The following is a 14,515-nucleotide window of genomic DNA, read 5'->3' on the forward strand; positions in this document are numbered from 1 at the left end:
CATCACATCCCGAGGTTACCGCCGCAGGTTAGTTCTATGTCTCACCAGTAAACACACAATGGGAATGGTTTGATGGACTAAGTGAATATAAGAGTTGGACAAAGACTAATAAAGTGATAGTGTCGCCTTTGAAAAAGGGCGAGAGACATTTTGAGTGACACAATTGTCATTACGAATCTGCTCCCACAAATGATTCCCGACCAAAGCAAAGCAACAAACTTGTTTAAACGCGTTAAATCATTTTATGATTTCGGAAGTGTTAAAAACGGAATGTATTATTGAAGGCAGCGAATTCCTACTTATGAAACTTGCCCTAACCATCTCAAAGCCAGTGTTTAATGAATCTAAACCAAGCTATTCCACGCTCCATCCCTCATGTACTACACAATAAATATTCATTTAGACTGGGAATTCAGTGAAACGCATCTGTTGTCCTCGGGAACTGGCGCATCAATCGATTTAATCTGGGTTTGATATCACTTGAAACCAGTGCAGATTTAACAGGGTTAAATTATTTGCTTCATTGGAGCTTGCTAACAGAAAGTGAAATCTTACGCCCAGTTTTCCTTTTGATCTGAGGAGTGCGCTGACTTGAACGCTCGCACGTCTCAAGGCATTCCCTCGTCCGTAAACCCAGGTCTAGCACAAGGTGCAGAGCGGACACCGCGGGATGGCAGCTGTACAGTAATCACATTCACCAGCGTGTGGATGCGGGCAACTCCCCGGGGAGACATGGTGCAAATCTTGGCACCAATTGGCTAATTCAATTTAGTTCCACTGCATTCGCCCTGTCGGAATATTCATGAGGTGGAGAGTGAGTACCACTGGTACTGAGGGAGAAGAGTGCAATAAGGAGGGAACGGGAAGGCTGCAAGACTTTAGGCAAGCAAAAGCGATGTAGAAAAAGTTTATCATCTGCATTTTTCAGGCATCGCTCGCCGAAAAACATTGCATTTTCTCGGAAGAGCTTTCGATGCAACTTTTCTAAAGAGTCCTTGTTTAGTGAGCTGCAGGGGGCAATGAGGCCGGAGCAGGTTTTGAGGTGTGAAAATTGACGGGAGTTAAACAGGACTGTCGAGGTAATGTTGCATTTTATTACTTTGTTTAGGCGGTGACACCTTTTTATTGTTTTTGTAAACAAAGCTAACATTTTTTTCTGCATATTTAACTAGTGTAGTAATTGGCCGTCAATAAAGAAGGAAATACACGGTGTCGGTAGTAATTTTATAAGCTTTCAGTCTGACCCAACGTTTGTTCCACTTTCTGCTGATAGCAGTCTTACTGCCTGTTCTTGGTATGAATGTCACGTATCACAACCCTCTTTACTTGTTGCCTGCCTGTTGTAAAGGAAACTTCAATTATGATTAATATGTGTTGTCTTAGACAGCAAATATTCTTCCAGACAAATGAAGCTGCTGCTTATAGTGCAAGGGCACTGGGTTCTTTAGAATCATTCAGGGGAAGTCTTCCTGGAACAGAAAGAGCTTTGGAGGCTGAAATTGTGCGGAATAAGGTCGGAGAAAGGGGCCTGATTACTAGCAATGGTGCATAGTGAGCCAGGCAGCTGACAGCAACAGAAGCCAAAAGGCCACTTTTTATTCTTGTTTTCCTCTCCTTTGAGAATGGCAGTCTCTGCCAACGACTGTATTTCTCGACTGGATAAAGATTTCACTGTGGAAACGTGTGACTAGAATTAATTGCAGGACGAGGAGAGGAAAATAAAACCCCAGCACATAAATGCTGCGCTGTAGGGCTTTTGTTCCATCTGAAGTTGCTATATTTTTTAAGCAACTAGCTCCCGGAAGACAAATGCTCTTGATGTCTGAGCAGGGAGCAATACAGTTTAGGCCATCTCACTTGGGTAGGTGATCATCAATTTAAAACCTGTTCAACCCCTTTGGGTCTATGTTGACTGCTTAAATCCATGAACTTAATTTCTTGAGGAATGAAGAGCAGTTTGGAGTTTCTTTCATGTGGTTCTCCAGGACTAGAGTCAGCTCTGGCCAATTCTAGCAAAGGACCAAATCCCTGCTATTATTTGGATATTGTTTCTTTGACTTGTGATGTTTTATTGTTTTGGAACTAGTGAACGCGGGCAAGCATCAAACATTTCACCTGTCAACGTGAGACATATTATGCAGTATGTGAAGCTTAGCTTAAGTACTATTCTTTCACAAGTGTGATGAGACACTTTTAGCCAAGTCAGACCTGGGACAGTTCATTTGGTTAAGGTACTGGGCAAACAAATGGCCATCACTCTGTCCTTTATTTCTTTTTTTATTATTGAGAAAGAAGAATACAGAGGAGCAAATTAGTTTCAAGATATGTCTTTTCTATTTTTGCTGTGGTATTAACAAAAACTGAAAATGAAGCAGTTAAATCAAATCAATTCACTCAGGAACTGCTTTATTGCTGAATTTACCCACTCATTTACCAATTTAACCCTCTGTGCTGTATATTGTATGTGCATGTGTATACTTGTACAAACTACATGTGTGCATATTTGTGTGTGTGTGTGTGTTTATGTGCATGTAAGTAAATATACATATGTGGTGCTTATCTATGGATATCTGAAGCAGTAGCATTCATAAACTTAGGACCCTAGCTCATACCCTGTGCCTGTCCTCTGTGCCTGTATCCTTATGCTACTTGAATTCATATACAGAGATCATTTGAATTGCTTTGAGGACAACTACTGTATATTATTTCCTCTGATATAAGAAACAGTGCCAATTGGTTATCATGTTTTTATTTTTTTTTGGCTTGCTCGTACAAGCCCTACACTTGCTCATGTGCAGACATGCATGCAAAGTAAGTATTGTAAATTATTTTCTCTTGTTCATCTGTTCCTTTCCATTGGCATGCATCATTGCCCAGTGAAGGCAACAGGCCATTTGCCTATTAGACCTTCACCAATCCCATTCTTTAACCAACCAGCTGGAGTATTTGAGAGACCCAAATACATTGAACATTTAGGGATGACTGAATGCTAAAATTGAACACTGCAGGCCTATTCAGCAAGTGCCAGAGTGCTCTCCACTTTTGATTATTTCATCTCTCCACAGATTGACAATAAATATCTGAAGAGGGCAATTTTCCTATACTAACATTCTGCTAGGTCCTCCATTAGTTTCCTGCCTTTATGGCAGCTTGATGGATCAGCCAATTTTTAAATCTTCACCCTCCTAAATAATCTGAAATATCCTCTGTAGGTTAGAAGGTGTAAGTTGCTGTGGTTTTCCAGTCTCCGGGATTTATTTTTAAGAAGCACTTACCAATCTGTTATGCTGTGACCAGTTCAGATAAAGCTCGCCCCCTCAAGCTTTGATATTCACCCTTAGAAATTGTGGACTGAGAATACATGTAGTACCATCATAAATATGCTTGAAAAATATTTAAAAGAATGTTTCCATGCTCATAATGCTCAACAAATTATATTTGCATAGTATCTTTAATACAGCAAAACAACCCAATGTATTGCATGGGCAAGTTATCAATAAACAAAAAAAAAATGCAAGAACCATAAGGAAGTCTCAAGGTAGAAAAAGAAGTCGATTTTTCCCTGGAGCAGAGGAAGCAGAAGGGTGACCTGATATAGATATATAAAATAACAATGGGGATAGATAGGGGAGATAATAAAAATCTTCTTTCCATGGTTGGGGTATATACGACAAGAGAGTATAGGTTTAAGATGAGAGATAAAGGTTTAGAGGGGGGATTTTTTGCAATGCACTACCTGAAGAGGTGGTAGAGGCAGATGCTCTCATAACTCTTAAGGAGCATTTAGACGAGTACTTGAATTGCCAAAGCAGAGAAGCCTATGGACCTAATGCAGGTTAATGGGATTAGAATGGTAGGTACAATGGGGAGCATGGACATGGGAGGTTGATGGGCCTGTTTCTGCACGGAACAACTCCATGATTCTATTTTAAGAAATAGCTCAAAGGACAGCAGAGTAATAGAGAGGCAAAGAGGTTTCAGAATGGAATTCCAGAGCTTAGGCACAGCCAGCAGTGATAGAATACCTAAATTTCAGGATGATCAGGAAAATGGAATTGGAGGAAAACAGTTATCTTGGACAATTGTAGGGCTGGAGAAGATTACAGAAGAGGGGAGAAGCAAGGCCATGGAGAGGTTTGAAAGCAAGGTTAAGAATTTCCAAAACAAGGCTTTGGTTAACTGGGAGCCAACATGGATTGGTGAGCACAAGTATGAAGGATAAGCAGCAGAGTTTTTGAAGACAAGATTTATTTATAACCAGTCATCATGAGAGACAATGGGAAGCATCATTTTCCTTGCTGGGAACAATTAGGTTCATTTTAAGTCAAGCCGTTAGGAACAGAGAAGCTTCTGAGATTTTGTGTGGCAACACGTTGAGGCACTTCAGATGCTAATTGCCCTAAGGTTCCTGATTCCCAATAAAGGTTGCAGTGAACGTGAGCACACTTTGGGATCAGTCAATGTTTATATTCGTATTGAAGGTCCTGACAGAAAGCCTGATGCCCAAAAATAGTTCAAAGCTCATTCCACAAGACACATCCTCTGATTTTTCCTTCAGTCCAACTGACTTGATTCCCTCCTTATCTAGGCAGCACAGTCAAAATCAATAATTCATTTTTAGGTAAATCAAAGCAGAAAGGAATCATATACTCTCTACCTGTGATAAAGTGGCTTAATGTGCACAACACAGGCTCAATGGGCCATCCAGCCTGAATAATTTTGAGTATTTCTTTTGATCTCCTTAACCATGTACTGTATCAAAAATGTACTGTAAAGTGCTTTGCTGGAAATTCCATGTTAGGAACCTGAAATATATTTTGAAAATTGGATGGAATTCACAACAAATCATTTTTTTTCTTTCTTTGAAAGAATATTTTCTTTCTAAACTAAAACGAGCACCCTGGCTTTATTATACTGGCATGGTGGGGTCTCTCGTGTCTTTGTGGCCTTGTTGCCCAGACAAGCTCATGAGCAGAATTATAAGCCTGCAGACCATTTGGCAGGAGAGTCGAGAAGGGAATGTCTCTTAAAGAGCTTGCTGCTGAAAGGAAAAATAAGGCAGCAAGAAGATGGGTACCTTAAAAACAAAAGCACCATCTTGGAAAGGGTGCAGAGGCAATTTACCTATGTATGTATGGCATAGGATTGAGGTGTTTTAGTTGTTTGAAGAAATTGGGAAGTAGGGTTTCCCTTCTTTGAGCCGAGAAGATTAAGGCAAATGTAGTAGAAGTGACCAAGTGATGAGGAGTTTTCAGGTGATGATAGGGAGAATTTATTTCACTCAACAGGTAATTATCTTCTGAAATGTGCTGCCTTAAACTATGATGGAATCAGGTTCAGTACTAATGTTCGAAAAGGAATTGGATCTATCCTTGATAAAGGGAATATTTGCAAGAGTATGAGGAAGGACAGAGGTGCAGGAATAATTGGGTAGCTCTTTCAGAGAACAGGTACAGATAGGATGAGCCAAAGGACCTTCTGTGCTGTTTGAGACTATAATTGCTGAAAACGGTCCTGCAGTGAATTGTGAACCGGACAGCCTGAGGTCCTGATGCAGAAGATGCATCAAAGGAGAGAGGTCTTAGTGAGTGCTGAATGTAACCTTGAGCAAAAATGTAGCTGCAAGTTGCAGAGAGGGAGGTCACACAGATCTTTCATACCCTGCTAACAAATTGAAAATCAGTCTTCTGATGAAATTAGGGCTGCATTGTGACAGCGCTTTTCCAAGCCAGAGTGTATATGATTGGGTAATTTCCCTGTCAATCAAGTCTAATGACTAGATTGTTTGTCTTATTATTCATTCACAGGATGTGGGCATTACTGGCAAGGGCAGCATTTATTGTATCTTTCTAATTCTCCTTTGGAAAATGTTGGTGAGACAAATTTCCGATATGTTGCAGTCCATTTGGTGAAAGTACTCACACAATGTCAATGTGGTATTTATCACTGATCTTATCATTTGTGCGTGACTATCTTCCACTCAATGCATATTTCTAGAGAAATTATTCTGATTTTATTGAGCGCCAAATGGTAAAATGTATTTCACAAGCCTAAATTGTGCCAAAGATGGATCATGGCTCATCTGTCATGCTTTTAAGACCCTTCTCAAAACATATCTCCTTGACCAAACTGTTTTACCACCTTTCCAAATCACTCTGTTGGCTTCAGATCAATTCTTCTGTGGTTATGCTTCTGTGAAACGACTTGGAAACAACTCACGATATCAAGTGTGGTATCTTACTGCAAGTTGTTACTGTTGGCACACTATGCTTTCTGGTGAACATGATGGACACAGGAAATCAAACAGGTGCTTGGGTTTACAGCTAGAGGTTTGTCTTTTCTTGGAAAGATAAGCAGCCATGAGTGAATAAGTGAGCATAACATTCCCATGAACTATTACATCTATGTTTCTCCACCTTCCAATAACTGCATGTGTTCCTGCTTCCTGGTTTATGTCCATCAGTGGGCATAATGAATCCTGGTGCCCAGGATAGAAAGGCAGAGAGGTGAAATCATATTTGATTTGCATGGTGCTTATAAGTGGCATGAATCGAACTTTATGTCATAGTGAAAGTATGCATCGATCCATTCCAAGGCCTTTCCCAGGAAACCCACCCCTGCTCATGATAGAGTCAATGCCATGAACGGAAGCCCATGTCACGATGTTAATGACTCAGAATTATTCTGTTAAAGTGAGGTTGCTATGATGGTAGCAGAGCTTGTTGTCTTCCTTCCAAAACAGAACAAAATAAAAGGAGCCAATAAAGTCAAAATCAAACTCGAAAGTGCAGTAACATCACCTCCCTCACGAATTTTCTGATGTCTTTGTACCATGCTAAACTTACCAAAAATAGGGGGTGTTAACATTATTATAGACCAAATGGATTCCATTGGACCAAACTCCTTACTATTCAACCCAAGTCTTTATTAAACAAGTACATTTGATTACACACTTGGTTGTGCTTGTGGAACAGCCATGAACACATCAACAGATGGGCCAAAGAAAGGTTTCATGCATTGTTTCACTCTGAACATTTTATCAAGTAATCACAACAAGAAATGATGAACTTGCAGAAAAACAATTGCATTTTGCCTGAAGCTAATCACTACTTTCTTGGCTCAAACCTTACTCAGAAACTAACTTCTTGCATCTAATTTTAATTAGTTACTTGAAACAGAATGTTCTAGTCAATAATTTTAACAAACTAAAATAGATTGATTGCACATAGGAAAATGAGGAGTTAACAAATATGCATGTGTCATAGTAATCACAATAATATTTGTAAAAAAGCCGCATCCATATTGTGTCCTGTGGTCGAGTGTGCTGGTTTACCTTACTGCAGTATGTGTGGGGGAACGCAATGTTCTGTTGTGGGTGCCTAAATTCACTGCTTTGTGCGGGTACATTACATTTTTAGTTGTGAAGATTCCCTCTGAGCAATGTTCCTGGTAAATTCACAACAACCTTCTCTGAAGGACACAGTTCAGTTTAGGTAAGGTAACATGGTGGTTATATTATTGGTCTAGTAAACCAGGGGTCAGATTAATAATCTAGAGACATGGATTTGTATCCCATTACGGCAACTGAATAGTTAAATTCAGTTGATTAAGTATATTTAGGATGAAAGGCAAGCAGTGGCAGTGTTGACCATGAAGCCATTGGATTGTTGTAAAAAAATCTTGTTTCTTATATTAACAAGGTTTCATGTGGCAGGCTGGTCAAAAAAGTAAAAGCCCAAAGAATCCAAGTGAGAAAGGTAAATTGGTCCAGTACCAGGAAGCAAAAGGATATGATTCACTTGTGATTTTGTGACTGGAATTCTGTGTCAATGGGGCTTCACAGGTTTCAGGAATGTGAATGATTTAGATTTCAGTGTAGGAGGTCTGATAAAGACACATGCAAACAATACAAAATTATCCACATGGCTATCCGTGAGGTGGAAAGCTTTAGACTGTAGGAAGGATTAGGTGGTCTGGTCTGTTGGGCAGAAAAATAACACATTGAATTTAGTCTGGAGAACTAGGAAGGGCAGCAAGGCAAGGGACTACTCAATGAGGGAGGATAATGAGGGTGAACAGACAGTCCATGGTGTGCATGTCCACAGATCCATAAAGGAAGTACAACAGGTTAATAAGGTGGTTAAAAAGCCAAATGGAATACTTTATCAGGAAAGGCATCAAGTATAAGAACCAAAAGGTATGCTGGAACTGTATACAACATTAGTTAGGCCATGATTGAGTTTTGGTCAGCACAACACAAGAAAAACGTAACTACACTAAGGAGAGTGCAAAGGCGATTCATAAGGATGTTGCTAGGACTAGAAAAGTTTACCTATGAAGAAAGATTGGATAGGCTAGGGGTGTTTGTCTTGGAGCAGAAGAGACTGTGAGGAGAGACTTAACCAAGGTGCATAAAATTATGAGAGACATAACTTAAATAGCAGGTAGGTCAATGACAAGTAGAGATGGAGTTAAAGTAATTTGTTAGAGGCTTAGAGAGTAGTCAGGATCTTGAACTCACTGACTGAAAACATGGTAGAGGCCAAAACCTTTAAAGAACACTTGGGTGTCTATTTGAAGAGACGTGACTTGCAAGACTACAGACGTAGTGCTGAAAGGTGGGATAAGGTTGGGTAGCTCTTTTTCAACCTGTACAGACATGACTGACTAAATGGCCTCCTACAGTGTTGTAAGTTTTCTATTATCGTATAATGCACTTAAGGGATAAAATTCCATTCCTTTACCATTCCAGCCTATATATGACTACAGGTTCATAGCAATTACTTTCTGAAGTGGATGCATGAACTACCTCTTACTCATGAACAATTAAGGATGGCCTTCATCCATTGAATGAATATATTTAACAAATCCTAAGAAGAAGAACTACCTGAGGAAGGATATACTTGCAACGGATGGAGTGTGACAAAGATCGATTCTCGGGAAGTGATGTTTGATCTGAGGAAGGATTAAGCAAGTAGGCCTATAGTTCTGATGGTTCATAAGAATAAAAGATGATTTCTTTGAAAGATACAAAGTTCTTATGGGCTTTGGATAGGGAAGATGCATGATGATGATGTTCACCCTGTCTTGGGTGTCTAGAATTGAGGGTCACAGACTTAGAATAAAGGATTGGCCACTCAGCACTGTGATGAGAAAAGTAGTGAATCTTTGGAATTCTCTACCCAAGAGAACTGTGGTTCCTCAATCACTGAACATATTCTAAATTAAAGACTGAAAATTCAGGGAATCAAGGGACATAAAAGTGGTGCAGGTAAGTGGTACTGAGGTAGAAGATTCGTCATGATTTTAATGAATGGTGGATCAGGTACAAGATGCCAAATGGTTTAGTCCAGCTTCTATTTATTATGATTTTTATGTTACATTCATACAAACACTTACAAAAAAGAGAAGTTTTATAAAATGAATTACTTTGATGACTTTGATGTTGACAAAGCCAAACAATAAATGTCGCCCTGGCTACTTTTTCAATTGTGAATGAGATACTTGCAGTAGGAGAGACGTTAAAGAAGGATAGAAAATTACTTCACATTGTGCTGATTATATGAATATGGCCTTCACTCAGCTGAAGAGAGTACATTTTAATAGGGCCACTGGAATAGTTGCTTGCTACCTTTATAAAATGACAATACAAAAGCTAAGTATGGTGCTAGTTAATGACAGAAATAACATATAGTGAAATGCAGGGGAATCTGTTTTATATTTCACTTGAGGGTGAAGCATTAAGGGAAAGTTATATTACTAACTGTTGTTTCATCCCCACACACTAAACATGACATATATCTGCTTGTTGAAAGGCTTAATATACCTTGTTTATGAATGGATAACGTTCATTCTACTCAGCACCACCTGCAGTAGCATGTCCATAACAATCGAACAACTGAATCACCTTTGATATGTTGATCAATTAAGCACTAGTAATGAAATGATTGCCTTTTGGTTGACAGAAATTCTAATAGTGATATAGGTCTCACCAATGAAAACCATGCTTTGCATTAAGAATACTTTAAGATTGGGAAGTCACATTGTTTACAGCGAGATGTAAAAGACACCATATTCCATTTAATTGAATCTAATTGGCATTGTTTAAGGAAGTGAGGTACTCTCTCCCACCTGAAAATATTTCTAATCCTTTTCTCTCCATTTATCTTCACTTTAGAGGGGTAAGGAGGAAAGTCCAATCAGAGCCAAGAGAATAGGTCAATATGAATATGGATTTAAGATTAGGTATAAGATTGTGTGCAAAAGGAAAATTCCTTTTAAATCTTTAAGCTCCTATAGGTCCAGTTAGCTGAAATAGTAACTTTTTAAAATAATCAGTGCCAGCATTTATTGCCTATCCACAATTGCCCTTGTGAAGTGTGTGACCAGCCACATTTTTGAACCTTGGCTCTCTGTGTGGTAAATGTATTGTGCTTTGAGATGGATCAGTTCAGAAGCAGTTAAGAATCAGCCACGCTGTTGTGAGTCTGGAGTCACACATAGGCCAGATAGGGTAACATACCAGAACTCTTTACTCAAGATCACCAGCTGGTAAACAACAATCTGGTACTTTGATGGCCACCATAACTGACACTAGTTTTTCATTCAAAATGTATTTAGTTAACTGCCATGTTTTGATTTGAATTCACACCTCTTGCTCATTACTAGTTTAGACTGCATTTCCATTCCCTAGACATATAAAGGTAAGAAAAAGGATACACTCATTCATTTCCCCTTCTTCCTGCTCCACTTCTTACATTGCTGTGATATTTAATTTGTCACCCAAGTTGTGCTTTGGCAAAATCCAACCATCTGAGGCACAGTTCTGATTCTTTCCACTTCAAAAGTAAACCATCCTATCTCTTGATTTGTAAAGATATTTGTAGATGAAATTGCTTTCTTCAGGCAACTCCATATATTTTACACACATATAACCAATCTGTCCATATTTAAAGTCAGTTGAATACTAGGAAGTTTGTAAACTTTATTGCAGAATCTAAGTTATATTTAATATGTATTTCTGTGGATGACTTATATGCAGATAACTTTGACCAAATTAAACCCCAGATACCAAGAAGAAATAAAAACATTTATGAAGGGAAGAATGCAATAATCTACCATAGACCCACTGTGTAATGTGAATCATTGAGAAGACGTGATACTGACATCACCTATCTGCAATCAAATTAGATCTGTCTTTTTGATGTTACAGCCCTGTGCCATCAGTTTGTATAACCATAGATAAAATGGTGCAGAATTTGCTAGAGACTTGGGTCATTGAAAAGTGAGATCTGTGCTTTATCCTAATTTCTAGCCAAAGAACAAACATAATTTCTTTGGCTTCCTGCACCTCTCCTTTGATTTCTACTCATAGTAAAAAAGTAGACACTGCACTATCAAAAACTAAATTTGGCCATTACACAAACAGTTTTCTGCAAGTGATTGCCTTCTGCTTACAAGGAGGATTGAGATGAGTAGAAATATTTTTTATCTTGAGGGATGCAAATCTTTCAAAGGGCAATGGATAGGTAGTCATTAAGTACATTCAAGGTTTGGAGTTTTAGGTCGTTGGTCGACAAGGGAATAATGGTTGAGGAGATTTAGCCAAAAAGAGGACTTGATGTAAGGGATCAGCCTTGTTCTGACTGAATAGCAGAGCAGGCTCACAAAGCCTTACAGTGTAAATCTGCTTCTGTTTCCGAAGTTTAAGTTTTAGATAGTATGCTGGAGATGATCACCTGAGGGAAAAAAATGTACCTACCAATGTCATGTTTGGAGTATATGAACTGGCCTTTGGGATGTTGTCCAAGGTCATCTCAATGCCTGAAGAGGCAATTTTCTGATTCAGTTTTGAATGGGCATAAATTGAAAGAGAGACAAAAACAGAAGTAAACATTCTTCATTCCTGAGGGGCATTTGGAATTTGATCAGAAGGAGAAAAGTAACTTCAAGACCTCCAATTTTTCTATGCCACATTTCAGGAAATAATCAATGGAATGAACAATAAACATTTTATCACAATTTTATAGGGTTTGAAACTCAGAGTTCCATGAAACTCAGAATTCTATGACTTGGGTTATGCCAATATTAATTTCACCTAATTAGGATCATCAGAGCAGGTATGGAAGATCATTAACTGCAGCTCTTTGTCCCCTGAGAAACTATTATCCTGCTATAGCATTGAATTCAATCAAGGCTTAGTGGGAGGTGCTGTTTCTCAATTAGAAGGCTGAGGGTTCAAGTCCCGCTAAGAGTTGAGCACCAAAGTCTGGTTAACACAGACAGTTAAAAACTGAAGATCCATCTGCCCTCTCAGATGAGTGTAAAAGACACTTACGACAGAAGCTTGAAGAAGACGGGTGATTCCCCTGGTGTCCAGGCCAATATTTATTCTTCAATCAACAGCATGAGAAAACAGATCATCTAGACAGTTGTTTGTGGGATCATGCTGTCCACAGATTAAGCACTGCATTATCAGTTTTATGACAATGACTTCAAAAACAACTTCACTGATCGTAAAGCATGCTGAGATTGTGAGGGGTTCAATATAAATGCAAGGCTGTCTTTTGTTAATTCCAATTACTTTTCCATAGTTTAACTGTAAGTTCAATGTGTGGAAATCGATGGGTTACAAGATGTCATTTACAAAGGACATTCCGGAACACAAGGAATTTTGAGCTTGGCTTGAATCAGGTTAGGAAAAATAATTGTAAGTCAAATACAAAAGGTGTCATGTACAATCTTGTCGTCAATCTATTTAGCACATAATTTTCCATGATGCATTAATGCAGAGAAGGCAGTGATTTGATTTAAGCAGTGAGTCTGCACCATTTTGCCTGTGAAATTGTATCATACAATATCATTTCATAGCCCACACAAACCACTTAAGAACTGAGCATCTTTTTTAATAAGGAAAAGCTTTACTTGCATATTATGTTAGTAACACAGGAGGGGGGATTTATTTGACTAAGTGCATATTGATGTGAAAAGTCAGCATAAGAAAGTAACTTAGTCTGAAACAAGTTTGCAGATTCTAATTCTTTTCTGAAGAATTAAGCTAAATTTCTTGTTAACTGCAGAATGTGAATGTTACAGTGCTTGCTGTGATACTGCATTAGACCAAAGCATAACTATATATAATTGTCACTTTCAAACACCCTCTGATATAGTTGCTTTCAAAGCTGCCCAAGGTTAAGAGTCCGACTGAAACTGCATCATGTATTAGATCATAATTTGATAATGTACTACCCTACACATGTTGGATAGCATAACCTGCAGAAACTACATAGATGGAGCTATTATTTAATGTCTGATCTGAGGAATAGATTGAAAACAGAAGTATCTCCTTTACCGTAGTACTATTTCACATTGGATCAGAAAATTGGCCCACCACTCACCAGTCAACTTATGTGGATGCCTGAATGGGTGAAACAGAAAGTATCTAGAGCAAACTCAGAATGCCATAATGAAAACAAAAGTGCATAACCTTGTTTTGGAAATTTCCAGTTATCAGAGCCTTTGTTATGGAGTTTTTGGCTTTCCAGGTTTAAACAGCAGTCTGCAGGAACTGAACATCATGAGTTATGAAGCCTTCTGTCCCTCTTCAGCAGGCTAGCAGAAGAAAGACATTTTTTTCACCTGTCTTTGCTCAAAAGGCCTCTAATGTCCTGCTTGGTGACGGAAAGGATGCAGGTTTTAACAACGGAAATCTCTGGATTTCACTCCAGGCAGGGGCGCTCAATGGGTGTGGGGGGGGGGGCGCGGTGGCAGGGAGCAGGGTTTGGGTGTGGGTGCTAAGGAAAAGAGGGCAAGGCACTGAGAGTCTCTCTTGTCTCATTTGCACACCCACAGGCATAGCCCATCTCTAGACACAACCCTTCCTATAGGGAAATCCCAAGAAAAAGAATAAAAGTAATGGAGTCAATTCAAAGTGGTTGGTATTCCCTATTGCTTATTTTGCACAGAGCGAAATTGAAGTATATGAAGTAAACAACATATAGAGAAGGCTTTATAACAACTATAAGTATTCTAAGAAATGCTCTATAATAATATTAGTTCTTTCTTGCCTTGCATTATTTTGGTTCATTCATTGTGAAACTCCAAATCCCAAGCAATAAGACGAGTAATTATCCTTCTCTAAGTATTCAACTAAAGCTCAGTTACAATAACTAGTTTTTCAGAAGTACATGAGACTAGTCAGGGAATATTGTCATAGAACATAGAACAGTACAGCACAGTACAAGCCCTTTGGCCCACAATGTTGTGCCGACATAGCTAATCCCTCCGACCTACAGAATGCCCATATCCCTCTATTTTCCTCTCATTCATGTGCCCATCCAAGCCCCTCTTAAAAGCCCCCAATGAATTTGCCTCCACCACTCTATCAGGCAACACATTCCAGGCATCCACCACTCTCTCAGTAAAAAACATACCCCTCACGCCTGTTCTGAACCTACCCCTCTCACCTTGTCTACCCTGTCTGCCCTCTGGTACTGGATCGCTCAATAATGGGAAA

The 14,515-nt window shown here is 39.1% G+C and overlaps 1 protein-coding gene across 3 annotated transcripts in view; it reads left to right on the plus strand.

Annotated features, from left to right (window-relative positions):
- Nucleotides 1-728: 728 nt before the first annotated feature.
- The window catches only part of LOC127570751 (cadherin-20-like), a 153,011-nt gene continuing 139,224 nt past the window's right edge, over nucleotides 729-14,515 (plus strand). For 2 of the 3 annotated variants that reach the window (XM_052016558.1, XM_052016557.1), the window contains exon 1: nucleotides 729-1,079. The gene's annotated coding sequence lies outside the window, so the exon portion shown is untranslated. Of the gene's footprint in view, nucleotides 1,080-1,833; nucleotides 1,862-14,515 lie in introns of those variants that run through there. The other variant, XM_052016560.1, reaches the window with a different exon arrangement.

This window comes from Pristis pectinata, chromosome 5, assembly GCF_009764475.1.
Source record: "Pristis pectinata isolate sPriPec2 chromosome 5, sPriPec2.1.pri, whole genome shotgun sequence".
In the NCBI taxonomy this organism is placed as follows: domain Eukaryota; kingdom Metazoa; phylum Chordata; class Chondrichthyes; order Rhinopristiformes; family Pristidae; genus Pristis; species Pristis pectinata.